Source organism: Dendrobium catenatum, unplaced genomic scaffold (genome assembly GCF_001605985.2).
Source record: "Dendrobium catenatum unplaced genomic scaffold, ASM160598v2 fragScaff_scaffold_1347, whole genome shotgun sequence".
NCBI classification, from domain to species: Eukaryota; Viridiplantae; Streptophyta; class Magnoliopsida; order Asparagales; family Orchidaceae; genus Dendrobium; species Dendrobium catenatum.
This window is the reverse complement of record NW_021319809.1, coordinates 721,953-738,147: the sequence shown is the minus strand read 5'-3', so window position 1 is coordinate 738,147 and position 16,195 is coordinate 721,953. Positions and strand designations below refer to the sequence as shown.

The 16,195-nt window shown below is 34.3% G+C and overlaps 1 pseudogene; it reads left to right on the top strand.

The window, feature by feature from the left end:
- The first annotated feature begins 957 nt into the window (after positions 1–957).
- LOC110108032 lies at positions 958–15,642 on the top strand (annotated as a pseudogene).
- Positions 15,643–16,195: the final 553 nt, after the last annotated feature.

Sequence of the window (16,195 nt, the reverse complement as noted above, 5' to 3'; positions counted from 1 at the left end):
CTAAAAATTGCTTTAAAAAATAGTAAAAAAGTTGTCCCATGAAGTCTTAGGTTTCGTTTGAGGCAACTTTCTTATTACTTTTTACAGCACCTTTTTAGTACAAAAAGTTTCATGAATTAAATATTTTTTAACTAAGAAGTTACTTTAAAAAGCATTAAGAAAGCCGTCTCAAACAAAGTCTTAGATTTTGCTTGAGACATTTTTTTTTATTATTTTCAAAGCAACTTTGTAGTATAAAAATTTGCTTCAGAAAACAGTACGAAAACTGTTCCAAACATGATGAATTATTATTATGTGCAGACACTAGACGGGGAGAACCGTCCGATTTGTCTCTGTGAACAATAAAAGCACAGCTCACTGCGCTTTACTGTTCATGCTGCGCTTTTATTGTTCACAGGGCCCAAACCGTACGGTTTTTTCTCATCTGGTGTCCTCACAGAAGAATTTCTCCCCAAATGTAGCCTTACAATAGGTTTGAGATCACTTTCTTATTACTTTTAAAAGTAAATTTTTAGTAAATAAAATAAATTTTTTTGCTAATAAATTGATTTAAGAAATAGTAAAAAATGTCTCATTTGGAGAGATTTTGAATTATCACCTAAAATTTAATTTAATGTTGCGCTTTCGCAGTCAGGCAGGCGCCTATCGACTTCCGATCAAACCCTACGTCACCACCCAGCAGCGGAACCATTGTGGCACGGCACCGGTGAACAACCGGTCAACATCGCGATGGTATTTTCCGTTATTTTTCTATAAACGAATGGCAGTTCCCTAACGCCCGTCTGACAACAAGCTGGCTCCTTAATCCGTTTACGCTGTTAAAGAAAAATTACAACTAATTTATAGCGTTTTACACTCCTTTTTAAAGGCGAATGCTGTTACCGGCTATAGCCGGTCACCGTCGACAGCCAAAATTATCTTTAGCTTTACGCGCCCTACTAATATAATAGCTGTGATTTACGCTCGCAAAGCGTGCCACCATTCCCACCTCACGGTGCTTTTCTTCAGCGGCAGAGGAGAGAAACACCGCCATCTACTTTTTCTTCTTCGATCTTCTGTTCTTTCTCTTTCTCTAGCTTTCTCTCTCGTTGGAGAGATCTAGGTTTCTGCGATCGTTTAGAGCCGGTGTAGCCTAGGGTTATTGGCTGAAATGGGCCAGCAGTCGCTGATCTATAGCTTCGTGGCTCGGGGGACGGTGATTTTGGCGGAGTACACGGAATTCACCGGGAATTTCACGAGTATCGCATCGCAGTGCCTCCAGAAGCTTCCGGCGAGTAACAACAAGTTCACCTATAATTGCGACAACCACACCTTCAACTATCTCGTTGAGGATGGATACAGTGAGAGCCGATCTTCTCTGTCTTCGATTTCCTTAGATGCTTAGCTTGTGTTTTTCTTGGAATTTAGGGTTTTGTTGTTGGGATTTAAGGATGTTCTTGTTAGCTTGGTTTTTTTATTTATTATTTTTTATTTTTTTGTGTGGGTGGACTCGGAATCTTGGGTTTAGGTTTATATGTCTTACTTGCTTTCTGTCGATTTGGGTTTTTTATGGGAACTTTTGTTGGATATGGTTGCTTAATAGATCTCTGATTATTTATATTGGCATGGGTCGTACATCGTCGTATTAATTACAGTATTTTAATATGGATGTTGGAATTGATTAAGGAAATGTAGCAAAAAGTTGTCTTTGTTTCCAGATCTGACTCGTATAGCTGCAGTATCTCGCTGCAGCCTCGCTGTAGCCTGGTTGGGCTCCTCTGCCCGGGGCAAAGTTGTAGCTCGTTTAGCTTGCGTTGTTTCAGAATTTCTTTTCTTTTTTTATATTTGCGTTCTAACCTATACCTGTTTCTCTCTCCTGATTTGGGATTATAAATTTGATCTAGATCACTGATTACTAAGTTGATGATAAGATATTTCTCAGGAATTGACATACGCTTATCACCTGAGTTGCTTGGGACTAACTTTCTATTTGCACACACTTTTAAACATATACTTCATATACAGCAGCATCTTGAGTTTTTTTTTTTTCCTTTGGAGATACCTATTCATATACAGCCGACACGACTCATGAAGTGAAAGGGTAATTTTGGTTGGCATTGATGAATCATATGTCATTTTGCTCATTAAATAAATTACATTTTTTTTTCTATCAAGTTAGCAATTGCATAGTAATTTACTTACAGATTAATTTTTTTTATTATCAGCAAATTTTGTGACCCATCTTGATTACAATGATAGCTTGTTGTTTGAGTTACATTCTATATCTATCAAGTGCTGCATGAGTTGTTTTATCTGTCTATCTAATTCTTCAATTGTGTGCTTCTTTTAATGTAACTTTTCTTTTATAGTGATTCGTATTACGATAGGTTTTGGGATATTCTTTTTTTTGTTCCCTTAATGACTAATTGAGTGATATTATAATTACATGAATCCTTTTTCTCCAGTGTGTCCTAATAATTTTAGGAAAAAAATTCCATATTCAAAAACATATTTATTTAAGGATTGAAGCTTATTCCAATGTTGACTAATACTATATATATTGATGATCAGAAATATACATTAGGAGGATTTTCTTTTTTAAGTAGAAATCTTTTATCCTAGAGAAGTAAGATAGATGATTGCTGCAAAACCTAGCAATGATAGCAAAATGATCTGAATTAAAACTCTAATAGAAGAATTCAATTTCCTCTTAACATAGCATATGACATTTTATTGTAACGATTGGGTAATCATCAACATTGACATTAATCCAATATTTGATACAAGAACAAATTACATTGAACTGGATTTTTACTTCATCGAGAATTTTGCCTTATCAAAAAGGATCATTACTGATGCAGGCAAAGCTGGATGTTTTGTGTTCTATGCTTTATTTGGATTGTTTGGTGGCTGTTGGATTTCATGCTGAGTTTCTATAAATGCAGATTTCATCTTCCCAAATGCTTGGAATTTATTTTTTTCTGGTTTCATGTGCTGGCCATTCCCCTTCCCTATGCTGTTTAGGACTGCTTTTTGCTGATTTCATGTGCTGGCCATTCCCCTTCCCTATGTAATTTTCTAAGTTTTGTGTTGGCTCCTATTGGATGTTTGGGGTGGGTCATTAATGTGAGTGGTTGGCTATTTTTCCCCTATAAATGGGGCTGTTTTGTTGCAGTTTTTAGAAGAGAATAGAATGATTTTTTATTTAGAAACCTGCTGGTTTTTCTAACTTGCAAGCTAGCCTCCTTTCCCCTTTCCCTCTTCTACTTCGTCACGATTTTCTACCTCTTTTTCTCTCTCCATGGTTCCCGTCCCACTTGTATCTTTCTTCTCTTAAATTATTGTGAGTTTTAAGTTATGTCGTGTCTTATTATAATATAATTTGTAAGTGGTTTCTATTAGAAGTTGAAAGCTTTTGTGTATTCTGTTTAGTGTTTGTATTTGTCATATTGAAAGGAATGTCTTTTTTTGCAATTCTACTTTGATGTTTTTTCTTTTGCACGCCTAGTGTTCTCTTACTTGGATTAGGATTCCTAGGTTGCACCAATCACTCCACACATAATAAATGAAGAACAATTAGTCGACATCTTTACCAATGCTTTGAGATCTTTTCATTTTTCAATCTTCATAACAAGCAATAACTTATTAATAACTATGTTCCATCTTAAAGTAGTATTATTGTGGAAAAAATACTAAATTGGAAATAATATTTAAAAAAGAATTAGATTGGGACAATGCTTTATTCTTACAATGCTTCATCTTAATTGATGATATTCATTGTCTTATTATTTTTCATTTTCTATTCCTATGGCTTGCATATATATATAGTTCTTGTACTCAGTCAATATATAACAAAGAGACTTTTCTCCCGAACAACATTCAATAAATCCTTCAAAGTACTTTTTGACTCTTAGTAGGACACAATGGAGAAAAATATTCATATAGCTTACCCCTTAAAGTGGGATAAAGGCTCGATGTTTCTTTTATTGTTTTAAAATAATTATGACCTCCCAGTATATTTTTTCTTTGGGTCTTGCATAAGTTGATTTACCACACCACCAACAAAAGACATATCCGGTTGAGTGATAGTTAGGTATATATGTCTACCACTAAACTTTTGATTAGCATCTTCTAAGTTTTTGTCATTTTCAAATAGTTGCAGAGAATCCATGGGAGAGTTAGTTGGCTTGTACTCAAGAAGTTGAATTTGTTCAAGAATATTCATAGCATGTGGCAAATATCTTTTGAAGATATTATTTTATTTCATCAATACTAGATGCATCATTCATAGTTAAAAGAATGCCGTCAACATATAAAACAAGGATCACTATGCCAAAGAAAAAGCGTCCGACGAAGATAAATTGATTATTTGTTCTTCTCCAAAGTTAATATCATCAAGAATATTGTAGAGTTTGTAGAACCAAGCACGAGGACGTTGTTTCAACCCATAGATAACCTTTTGAGTTTATGAAGTTTATAAATTTTGGTCTCCCTTGAGCAACATTCCTTGGGGGTTTCTGTATATGGTCAGCTTTGGAGATATACACCCATAGAGAAAGTATTGTTAATATCTAGTTATAGCAAGGTTCATCCTTGATTATTGATTACTAAGAGAAGAAGACAAACATAGTTAACTTGAGAGATGAGGGAGAAAGTTCAAAAATAGTTAACATCGTGCCTTTAACCTTCAGACTAACTTTATAATGCATCCATATGGGTGAAACTTAACAATGAATGCTCAATGACTTCAAATGGCCTTAACCGTAAGCACGAAGATCAACATTGATTTCATTATCCATTGGATGCTTTTAGTTATGGGTCAAACAAAGCTTCCTAATAAGTCTTAGGTGCTGTTTGGCAAATGGAATTATGAAGGATTTAACATAAATCTTGCCAAATAGGATTTGAGAATCTGTAAGTCTCATGAATCTCATGGTGAGATAAATACACCGCTACCCAATTTTCGGCATAAATTCCGAATTTACTAAATCCTGGAGTTCAACAGATTTATGGACTTGGATGAAGAGGCATGCGAAAGGGGAGAAAGATGGTTACATGCACAGCTGTCCTAACTTCTGACAAAAACAACATCGTCGAAGGAGACCAAGAAGGTTCTTTAGTGACTATTTCAAAACTCGACTTCTTGCGATGCACGTGAAGTCGAAGCAGCAATGACAAAGAGTAGTTACAATAAGTGAGAGGGGGGTTATGATAAGTGATTAAAAAAATTGTTAGTAACCTGTCATATAAGAGAATCTAAAAATCTAAGATTTACTACAAAGAGTAGTTACAATGAAACAAGTGGTGGAAATCACATAGGTTCAATTGAGAATGTAGCACTTAATCAGATTTTTGTTGGGAGATAAAAAATTGGGTCGGAAACTCGGTATGATTATTAATATCATTGATAGGAGTGGTGGTGGAGACATGCTAAGTTAGCTTGTGTTTTTCTTGGAATTTAGGGTTTTGTTGTTGGGATTTAAGGATGTTCTTGTTAGCTTGGTTTTTTTATTTATTATTTATTATTTTATTTTATTTTATTTTTTTTGTGGGTGGACTCGGAATCTTGGGTTTAGGTTTATATGTCTTACTTACTTTCTGTCGATTTGGGTTTTTTAAGGGAACTTTTGTTGGATATGGTTGCTTAATTGATCTCTGATTATTTATATTGTCATGGGTCGTACAGCGTCGTATTAATTACAGTATTTTAATATGGATGTTGGAATTGATTGAGGAAATGTAGCAAAAAGTTGTCTTTGTTTCCAGATCTGACTCGTATAGCTGCAGTCTCTCGCTGCAGCCTCGCTGTGGCCTGGTTGGGGCTCCTCTGCCCGGGGCAAAGTTGTAGCTCGTTTAGCTTGCGTTGTTTCAGAATTTCTTTTCTTTTTTTATATTTGCGTGCTAACCTATACCTGTTACTCTCTTCTGATTTGGGAGTAGAAATTTGATCTAGATCACTGATTACAACGTTGATAAGATATATCTCGGGAATTGACATACAGTTATCACCTGAGTTGCTTGGGACTAACTTTCTATTTGCACACACTCTTAAAAATATACTTCATATACAGCAGCTTCTCGAGTTTTTTTCCTTTGGAGATGTCTATTCATATATAGCTGGCACGACTCATGGAATGAAAGGGTAATTTTGGTTGGCATTGATGAATCATATGTCATTTCGCTCATTAAATAAATTACATTTTTTTTTTCTATCAAGTTAGCAATTGCATAGTAATTTACTTGCAGATTAATTTTTTTAATTATCAGCAAGTTTTGTGACCTATCTTGATTACAGTGATAGCTTGTTGGTTGAGTTACATTCTATATCTATTAAGTGCTGCATGAGTTGTTTTATCTGTCTATCTAATTCTTCAATTGTGTGCTTCTTTTAGTGTAACTTTTCTTTTATAGTGATTCATATTACGATAAGTTTCAGGATATTCTTTTTTTGGTTCCCTTTATTTGAGTGATATTATAATTACATGAATCTTTTTTCTCCGTTGCATCTTAAAAATTTGAGGAAAAAAGTTTCCATATTCAAAAACATATTTATTTAAGGGTTGAGGCTTATTCCAATGTTGACTAATACTATATACATTGATGATCAGATGCATACATTAGGAAGTAAGATAGATGATTGCTGCAAAATCTAGCAATGATGGCAAAATGATTTGAATTAAAACTCTAATAGAAGAATTCAATTTCCTCTTAACATAGCATATGATATTTTATTGTAGCGATTGTGTAATCATCAACATTGACATGAATCCAATATTGATACAAGAACAAAATATATTGTACTGGATTTTTACTTCATCGAGCATGTTGCCTTATCAAAAAGGATCATCACTCCACACATAATAAATGAAGAACAATTAGTCCGCATCTTTACCAAAGCTTTGAGATCTCTTCAATTTTCAATCTTCATAACATTCTATAACTTATTAATAACTATGCTCCATCTTAAAGTAGTGTTATAATGGAAAAAATACTAAATTGGAAAGAATATTTTAAAAAGGAATTAGATTGGGACAATGCTTTATTCTTACAATGCATCATCTTAATTGATGATATTAATTGTCTTATTATTTTCATTTTCTATTCTTATTACTTGCCTATATATAGTCCTTGTAATCAATCAATATATAACAAAGAGACTTTTCTCCAAAACAACATTCAACAAATCCTTCAAAATACTTTTTGACTCTTAGTAGGACACAATGGAGAAAAATATTCATGTAGCTTACCCCATAAAGTGGGATAAAGGCTTGATGTTTCTTTTATTGTTTTAAAATAATTATGATCTCCCAGTATATTTTTTCTTTGGGTCTTGCATAAGTTGATTTACCACACCACCAACAAAAGACATATCAGGTTGAGTGATAGTTAGGTATATATGTCTACCACTAAACTCTTGATTAGCATCTTCAGAGTTTTTGTCATTTTCAAATAGTTGCAGAGAATCCATGGGAGAGTTAGTTGGCTTGTACTCAAGAAGTTGAATTTGTTCAAGAATATTTATAGCATGTCTCCTTTGGGGGAGGAAAACACCTTTCTTGCTATGTGCAAACTAATATTAAGAAAGTTTTTTTTTATTCCCCAATTTTTAGTGGCAAATATCTTTTGAAGATATTATTTTATTTCATCAATACTAGATGCATCATTCATAGTTAAAAGAATGTCGTAAACATATAAAACAAGGATCGCTATGCCAAAGAAAAAGCGTCCGACGAAGATAAATTGATTATTTGTTCTTCTCCAAAGTTAATATCATCAAGAATATTGTAGAGTTTGTAGAACCAAGCACGAGGACGTTGTTTACTTGTTTCAACCCATAGATAACCTTTTGAGTTTATGAAGTTTATAAATTTTAGTCTCCTTGAGCAACATTCCTTGGGGGTTTCTCTATATGGTCAGCTTTGGAGATATACACCCATAGAGAAAAGTATTGTTAACATCTAGTTATAGCAAGGTTCATCCTTGATTATTGATTACTAAGAGAAGAAGACAAACATAGTTAACTTGAGAGATGAGGGAGAAAGTTCTAAAATAGTTAATATTGTGCCTTTAACCATCAGACTAACTTTATAATGCATCCATATGGGTGAAACTTAACAATGAATGCTCAATGACTTCAAATGGCCTTAACCGTAAGCACGAAGATCAACATTGATTTCATTACCCATTGGATGCTTTTAGTTATGGGTCAAACAAAGCTTCCTAAGTCTTAGGGGCTGTTTGGCAACCGGAATTATGAAGGATTAAATCTTACCAAATCCTCAAATCCTGTAAGTCTCACGAATCTCATGGTGAGATAAATACACCGCTACCCAATTTTCGGCATAAATTCCGAATTTACTAAATCCTGTAGTTTAGCGGATTTATGGTACTTGGATGAAGAGGCATGCGAAAGGGGAGAAAGATGGTTACTTGCGCAAGTGTCCTAACTTCCGACAAAAGCAACATCGTCGAAGGAGGCCAAGAAGGTTCTTTAGTGACTATTTCAAAACTCGACTTCTTGCGATGCACGTGAAGTCGAAGCAGCAATGACAAAGAGTAGTTACAATAAGTGAGAGGGGGGTTATGATAAGTGATTAAAAAAATTGTTAGTAACCTGTCATATAAGAGAATCTAAAAATCTAAGATTTACTACAAAGAGTAGTTACAATGAAACAAGTGGTGGAAATCACATAAGGTTCAATTGAGAATGCAGCACTTAATCAGATTTTTGTTGGGAGATAAAAAATTGAGTCGGAAACTCGGTATGATTATTAATATCATTGATAGGAGTGGTGGTGGAGACATGCTAAGTGACTGGATGATAACCATAATTTTTCCAATAATAGTTAGCTGAGTGATTTGTCCTTTGATAATATTGATAAGGTGGAAAAGAGTTGTGACCACAATCTTCTAGTTCACGTTCACCATGACTTCACTTTGATCTGATAGGAAGAGTAGTCTCATTGTGAACAAAAGAAGGCGTAGTAGATAATTTAGTGACTTGGTAAGCTTGTCAGAGAGTAGTGGAGATGTTTGGAACAATAAAATTGGCCATCAATTGAGCTTGAACATATTATAGAGTTTGATGAAGGTTAGAGAGAAACATCATGAGAACAAAATTATCATTTTATTTTTGCTAAATAATCAGATCACTGATAAGGGAGTTGAACTAAAGTTCATCTCATTAGACTTTTAAGCTTCTCTAGTACTCTTTAATAGCTTTGTCTCATTGTTGCAAAGAGAAATATATAAGAGTAGGAGATGTATAATTTATAGATGTTATCATGTTGTAAGTAAGTGTTAAAAAGGAAGTTCCATATTTCCTTTGACAGCTTTCTGAAATATGATGGTGGAAGCAATGGGATGTTCAAGAGCACCTATATGAGAACCTGTAAGAGAACCACATAGTTATAAGCTTTGTCAATTGGGGTATTTGATGGCTTTTGTCTATTCAGGAGCTGTAGAGTCCATATAATTAAGTTTTTTAGGAGATCAAATGAGAAAAAAGTCCGGGACCACATAAGATTTGTATGATTGAACTTGTTAAGTTGTACCAATAGTAGATGATGGCTTTAGTTTCCGAGAGCGTGAAGGAAGCCATCGATGAATAACAAGAGAAGAGTGAAAAGTGAGTGTATAGTTTAATCATTTATAGATCAAGTTGAAGACATGACACATGATGTGTGGAGACGACATAGTGAGTTTGGTGAGTACACAATATAAAATAGACATGTTAATGAAAATATGTCTGCACAAGTGTTTAATGTAAGAGCGTAAGTGAGCACACATGTACATATGACGAATGTTAATGAATATGGGATTTGCTGCTAGTAGTTGTGCAACTTCTCTAGATTGGTCGCTAGCAATCATATGCAAACACACTAGCGAGTTTAGGCAAGGATTCTCGATTGGGCATGCACAAATGCACTAATGAGTGCGAGCATTGGCAAGGGTGCAAAAACGGATACATGCGAATGCTGAACTGGTCTAAGGACACGTGTGAGCGCAATTAGATTCAAAAGCATGTGTGGGCAACTACATGTCAGGAGTTGAGGCTGTGGAAAAAAAAGCAGGGAGGAGAAAGGGAGATGCCTAAGTCTCAAGTTAACCTTACCATGTTAAGGAGAAAAAGGTTTATGCTATATATCTTATTAGTAAGTACAAGACTTATATATAAGCAAACAAGAAGAGAAATGAAAAAAAAAAAAAAAAAAGATTGAGAGTATTCTCGATGAAGATATATTATAATATTAATCACCTTCCCAATATAATACTTATATGAACCATCTTTCTAATTGAGTATTTTTCTATGATAACATAGTTTCTTAGGCTTGTTTCTATTATTTCCTAACTCTTAGTAATTGTACTTGAACTATTATTTTATTATTTCTTTTTATGACGTAGTTTAGATTTGTGATATTATTTGTGATATGAGTTTGTTCAAGAAGAGAAGGATATTTCGTATTGATAAAAGGCAAAATGCACAGTTCTTATTTGAGGCAACAATATGTATCATTTGCAAACTATATATCATTTCAACTCTATGAGCAGGAGCTGAGACTGCAACAACAACATCAAGCCTTTATCCCACTATGTGGGGTTGGCTACATGAATCTTTTTTTCTCCATTGTGTTTTGTTAAGAGTCAACTTCGCATTTAAATCTAATAAGAAACAGTTGTTTTTAATATTTTTTGACCCAGTCTTTTTAGGTCTACCTCTATCTTTTTTAACATCCCAAATTTAATATATCTACTCATTGCAACAATAGCATTAAAAAAAAAAAGGTCCGATGAGAGTAAAGCCTCTTTGTTATATGTTTTATTAAATACAAGGCGCATATAAGCAAACATGACGAGCATAGTAGGAAAATTAGAAGGCGGAGAATATCCTACCTTATTTATGACTTATTAGGATATGTTACAAGAATACATTACCTTCCTAATCTAGTATTTTTCCTAAGCCACCTTTCCAATTTAGTATTTTTTTCTTAATGACGGCATTTGCGTTGTTAGGATACAACAGATGTAGTTCCTTGACTTATTTCTGTTATTTCCTAACTTAAATAATGGCACTTGAACTGTTAACTTAGTATTTCTCGTTGTAAGGTGGTTTAGATTTGTGATATGGGTATGTTGAAGAAAGGAACTATATTTATCGTAGATTACAGCAATTTATAGTTATTTCTCACCTGTAAAATGGGCACCTCTTATTTGAAGCAACATTATAACTAGATTTACTATCTACTTCAAGGTCTAGTAATTTCATAAATGCAAACTGTCACTTCACTGCTATATATTATATATATATATATATATATATATATTTATATATCTTGATTTAAAGCTAAACGCAATGTAAATTGTGGTTTAAACGGACATTTGAAGGATATTTCTGTTGTCTTACGCCCGCCTCTATTTCTCATTCTTCTATTGTACATGGATTTCTTGTTGTGCCACATCGGCTCCTCTATTTCCAGTTCTTCTATCAAGCATGGCTTTCTTGTTGTACCAAATCTGTGGAAATTATCTGGTCTGTTGGGACATTTGATTCCAAGGTGGGTCCAGTTAAAAGTTTATTTTCTATTAATCTGATGATTGCGCGTTGCTATTAAGTTTAAAAAAGGTCCTTATTAATTTCTTGGTTTGTGTACCACATCTTTTTATAGTCAAAGTGCTTTCTATTGTAGTTGGTGTTATTTTTCTTATGGAAGTTAGATCTGCCCTGTTAACAGTCAAGGGGGTTTGGTCCTTTTGAGGACTGATTGTTTTAAACTTACTATAACATTATTTTCTTGGGCACGTTTGGTTTTTTGCATCACCTTTCTACTATTTTTTCTCTGGAGACGTGGAATATATTAATCTTGATTGCAATTAAATTTGAAATCCCTTTCGTGTGACGTTTAAACCTCTTGATATTTCACATAGATATTTCTCATCCATGTTCTGCCTATATACTCATGCAGAATATGATGTGTTAAAAGCGTCATCATGTTGAAAGGCTCTCTACTCTTGTTAGAATACTAAAGATTTTTAAACAATGTTGTCCATTCTGTTTTGATTTTAATATTTTGTTTTGGGTTGTTTAGCTGTATATCTTTGGCAATGCTGTGCTGGCTCTTCTAATACAGTTTCTGGTCCCCATTTGGGTTGTTTACGCTTGACATTTGAAGGATGTTGAGCTACATCTTTTACCAAGTTGTATTTTTTAAGCATACTTTGGTTCATTGGGTATTTCAATCTTCCTTTAGATCTGTGGAATTGTGAGAGAGAACTATGACTTTGCTTCATGCAATACAGCACAACACATTTCTAAATGAAGTTAAAGGGTTTGTTTGTGATAGTTGCTGCAACATTTATAGAGGTGGTTGTGAAGATGTTTTGCGAAAGTAAAGTTGTTCTACGAAACAATTTCCTAGCATAAAACTTTTGGAAAGCAGCGAGAAATCAATAACTATACAAAAATATGATTGCGATTTAAAAAGTAAAATAATAAGAGAGTTATCTCAAATAAACTCTAAATCTCTATGTTTTGAGTCCATAAATTAGTTATTTACCTTTTGTTAATTATCCTACTTGCACCTGGAGAAATTCACGGATGTCTCAGGTTGAGTGATTAGCTGTATGATTGTGCACATTGGTGAACTTTAAAATAAAAAAAATTCTGACGCTGTGTGATTGAGTTGAGCAATTTGCATGATGTGGGCCAAACAAGCTGATTTGTTCTAAAAAGCTCTATTATATTTCTGAATGTGACTGCCATTTTTTAGAACTGAAAGAAATCTAACTGTAGAACAAGCTTTCTAACTTTAACTTTCTTTTAAGTCTCTTTTGTTTCTAGTTAGACAGTATCTTGTTTGACTACACACATAAATGCTATATACTTGTTTTGAGGCATTTTTTATTGCTTTATTGCTTCGATAATCTTGAACTCATTTCAGAAATTCAAATGTTTTTGTGTTTGAAGTCACGAATATGCAACTATTATACCAGGGTTTCCAAAGTTGGTTTTGTGGTCTCTTCTATTTAAAATTTGTGTTGAACTAATAACAGAACCTTTTTTATTGACATGTCTTGTGTTCTTTTCTGTTATTTTTTTAAGAATAAATTTGATCATTGTCAGTTTCATTTTTGCTGTTGCAAAACTAGTTCTTGTTGCTGTGCTTATGTTGCTTGATGAGGTGACGTTCACTTGCTTTTCTATTTATTTCTGTGTTCGCTGCAGATTGTTCTTGTGCATGTCCCTTTCTCTGTTGTCTGGATTAGTATCTCTTGTTGATATGTCTGCTGGTTTTGTGAATTATAGCGATAGCCTCACTTGTTTGCTTCAAAGTGTTAATTATGCTAGACATATACTTGCCTGACAAAATCTGCAAAGATTCAGCCGTGTGACTTGTCTTTTAAAACTTTAAGAGAAAAGTACCTACGTTCATGTCTTCCATGGTGGGAATCACTTTTGCTGCTGCTTCTGCTGTTCCTGCTGCTGCTGTTGTTGAATGATATATGCTTCAATCCTTTTTTTTTTATCATCAAAACAGTAAAATTAATTCTGTTTTCCTTTTTTATTCTAGTAAGGGTTGATTGATGTATATATGTAATTCGAGAAATTATTACGTGCAGAGAATTAGAGAAATTATTACTTGCAGAGTCTGGATACACCCTGACTACAATAAAAACACGACACATGTCCTTGTACGCAGTGTGTACAACTGTACACACTATGCATAAAATATAAAATTATGTACATAGTGTGTATACATAATATACACACTATGTACACAATTATATACAGTGTGCACACTGTGTACAAGGACACGTGTCGCATTATTATTGAATCTAGACGTAACTCTACATCCGGACTCTGCACGTAATAATTTCCCCTATAATTGTGTGAACTTATCACCATGGGTATTACTATTTCTTCTATTTTCCAGCATGCCCATGGTTGCAGTTAAATTATTTGGCCATCATTCTCATTGTTTTGTAACTGATTTTTTTTTTTTTTAATTTATTTCTGTTATGCATGTCATGATTATTGTGCTAAGCTCCTTAATATTTAGTGGTGGATCTTATCTTTTCACTACCAATTTTGCAGCATATTGCGTAGTTGCAATTGAGTCAGTTGGCAGACAGATTCCTATTGCTTTCTTGGAAAGAGTTAAAGAAGATTTTACCAAGAGATATGGAGGAGGTAAAGCTGCAACTGCTGTTGCCAACAGCCTTAACCGGGAGTTTGGGTATGTTATAATTGCCGCGTACAAATAAGAAATTTCCTACTATCTGTTTTAATTTTATTTTTTTTTAATTCTTTTGGTACTAACTAATTCTCAATTGCACTTACATTTAAGATCCAAACTGAAGGAGCACATGCAGTACTGCGTTGATCATCCTGAGGAGATTAGCAAGCTAGCCAAAGTAAAAGCTCAGGTTTCTGAAGTCAAAGGAGTCATGATGGAAAATATAGAGAAGGTGATAGAATCTTTCACAGAGCCTCTGAAATTCCGCAATTCTGACATCTGATTCATTTACATGCCACATCTTTTTGTTTTGCCTTAAGTGATTGCTCTTTTTATTTAAACTTGCGAGTCTTGTTTTTGGCTCACTTTTTACAGAACTTGTCAATCTGCTTGTCAGGTTTTGGATAGGGGGGAGAAAATTGAGCTGCTTGTCGACAAGACTGAAAACCTTCGTTCTCAGGTAATTAAGCCCCTCGTACAACTTCAGCTTTTTCTAAATCCTTGTTATTGCAATTTGTCTATGCTACTAGGGGTGTTAATTTCGGGTCACGGGACGGGTTCGGGTCGAACCCGAAATTAACCCGGCACTATTCGGGTCAACTCGAACCTGACCCATTTTTGCATGGATCGGTTTTCCAAACCCGAATCCAACCCACTTCGGGTCCGGGTCAACCCAACAAGACCCGAATGACCTGGTGCCAACAAAAAACTTGTACTTTTTGGATCAAAAAATGGGTCAATCTCCATTTTTAGGGTCAAAACAGGTCAATCTCGGGTTGCCGGGTCAAAAAGGGTCAATTTTCAGGTCAAAGGGTCAACCCAATTTTTGAAACGGGTCGAATTGTTGAACTCGAACCCGACCTGTTTCAAGTTCGGGTTGACCCTAATCCAAAATTTTCGGGTCGGGTTCAAGTTGGATTTTCGGATCTTGTCAAACATTGACACCCCTATATGCTACCTTTATGATGCTTTTCAAATTATAATAACTTTTCTCGAGTTTTGGCTTTGTTGAGTTAGCTCATGAAGAGTATTTGCAGGCGCAAGATTTCAGGCAGCAGGGAACTAAGATGAGGAGAAAGATGTGGTTTCAGAACATGAAGGTGAAGCTGATTGTTTTGGCCATCATCATTGCCTTAATCCTCATTATCGTTCTTTCTGTTTGCCATGGATTCAAATGCTAATGTTGATGGCTAGTTGAAGAAAGGCGAGCCATCTTCCACGCTTGGCTTCTGCGTGCTTGAGAGGATGCTCGTGCTCTTTTGATCATCTGTGGTGTGTATTTGAGTTATTTTATGATATTATTTTTTCATAGATCTGCTATAGCAACTCTCTTATGGCTTTGCATGTATAGTTGTCGTACTTCCGAAGATTTATTTATATAATGTTTTCCTCTTCATTTTATTACAACTTGATAAGTAATTGCTTTTAATGGTTCTGCCTTCCAGAAAGCTGTTTTTATGACATTTTCATCCTTCTGAAAGCTTTGTTCGCTCTGCTTAAAGTTTTTCTAATCGTAAATCAACAAATAAATAAGCTGTTTGGTTGTGGAAGCTTTAGTTAATCTTCTAATATGTTATTCTAACATAATTTTAAATATAGTTTGAACTCATTCTAAGTTTATTTTTTGTCTTGTATTTCTATTGCCTCCTCCTTTCTATTATTCCCTGAGATTGCAGACATTTAAGGGGATGATTAATAGAGAAATTTGAGCAATATTAATAGTATTCAAACGTTTGCATGGCTATTCATGAATATCCCTTATATGTCAACAAACTTCTCGGTAAAAAGATATCCGCATTTTTCACTAATGAAAATATAAATTTATCAAAAAAATTGATAAAAATTATGTATTTTTGAAAATTGAGGTATGCTTATTTAGTGTGGCCTGTCTTGAGACAAACAAAATTTTCAATTGTGCTGATGGACAAAAACCATTCTACGACCTCAAAATCTAGCTTTTATTTTTCTCTCACAAAATTTTC